Source organism: Alligator sinensis, unplaced genomic scaffold, assembly GCF_000455745.1.
Source record: "Alligator sinensis unplaced genomic scaffold, ASM45574v1 scaffold1542_1, whole genome shotgun sequence".
In the NCBI taxonomy this organism is placed as follows: Eukaryota; Metazoa; Chordata; order Crocodylia; family Alligatoridae; genus Alligator; species Alligator sinensis.
The window spans coordinates 430,364-431,513 of NW_005842452.1; positions in this window are offsets into that span (position 1 = coordinate 430,364).

Below are 1,150 nucleotides of genomic sequence, written 5' to 3' on the forward strand. Positions count from 1 at the left end.
TGCGCCTTGCTGGTGCCACTAGATGGCCGCGACACTCCACCGTGGGGGGGCCCAGAGCAGGTTACAAAGCCCCCCTCCCCTCCCCTTAATCCTGGGAGGGAAGTGAGGGGACCCCCAGCTCCAGGGGTGCCCACTACACAACCCTGCAGGATCGGGGCCCCGTCTAGCAGCCTGGACAGGCATTGCCGGGTGGCACAGCCCTCGCTGCCCCCCATTCCCAGGCTTGGGGCCACCTTGTGCCCCTCTGTCCCATGCAGAGCCAGCGGGGGGCTGAGCAGGGACTCTCAGCGCTCCTGGGATGGGAAACTGAGGCTGGGAGGGGCTAGGGATGGAGCTGGAGGCCTCTGCAGGGCCTGGGGCTGGAGGGGGCAGCCCAGCCACAGCTCCCACCCTAGGGACCCCGACGTGGGGCTGGGCACAGGGTTGCGGGAGGGGCGCAGGGAGGCAGCTGCGCTCCCAGGTCCCCGCAGCCGCTTGTCACTGTCACCGCTGCTAAATGGGTTTCATTAAATCCGGGACAAGGCGCTGGGGGAGACAGGCCCTCACAGCCCCACTCCCCGTGATGGATGCCCAGGCACGGGGCAGCCACATCCATCCGGCTGCATCTCAGGGAGGGGTGGGGGGGGCTACAGGGACCCCTTTCCCCCCTGGCTTCGCTCCGTCACCGGCGTCGCGGGGCCGTCGAGCGGATTTATCCTCACAATCAGCCGCCGCCACGGCCCCCAGGGCAGCACCGCGTCCTCCTGGGGAGCCCCACGGCCCCGTGCTGCCCCCCCCAGCCCCAGCGATGCCGCCGCCGTCCCCAGGCCCGGCCGCGGCTTGGGCATCTGCGCGCGGGGATATAAGGGCGGCGCTGGCAGCGCGGAGGCAGCCGGAGCCATGGATGCCCTCAGTTTCCCCACGTGCCCAGGCTGCGGCACAGGGGCAGCACTGTGCTATGATGGTGCCCTTTTCTCCTGCCATCCCGCTCCTGGCCTGTGGCATCTTGGCCGTGAGGGCTGTGACCCCAGGGACCCATCAGCAAAGCCCCCCACACTGTTGACCTTTGACCTGCTGCAGCGGGGAGGTGGCAGTAAGGACCCTGGAGCGGTCTGGGGGGTGGGAGCTGGGGTCAGGGCCCCCCCTTGGCCCTAGAGCAGCAGGGGGGGGG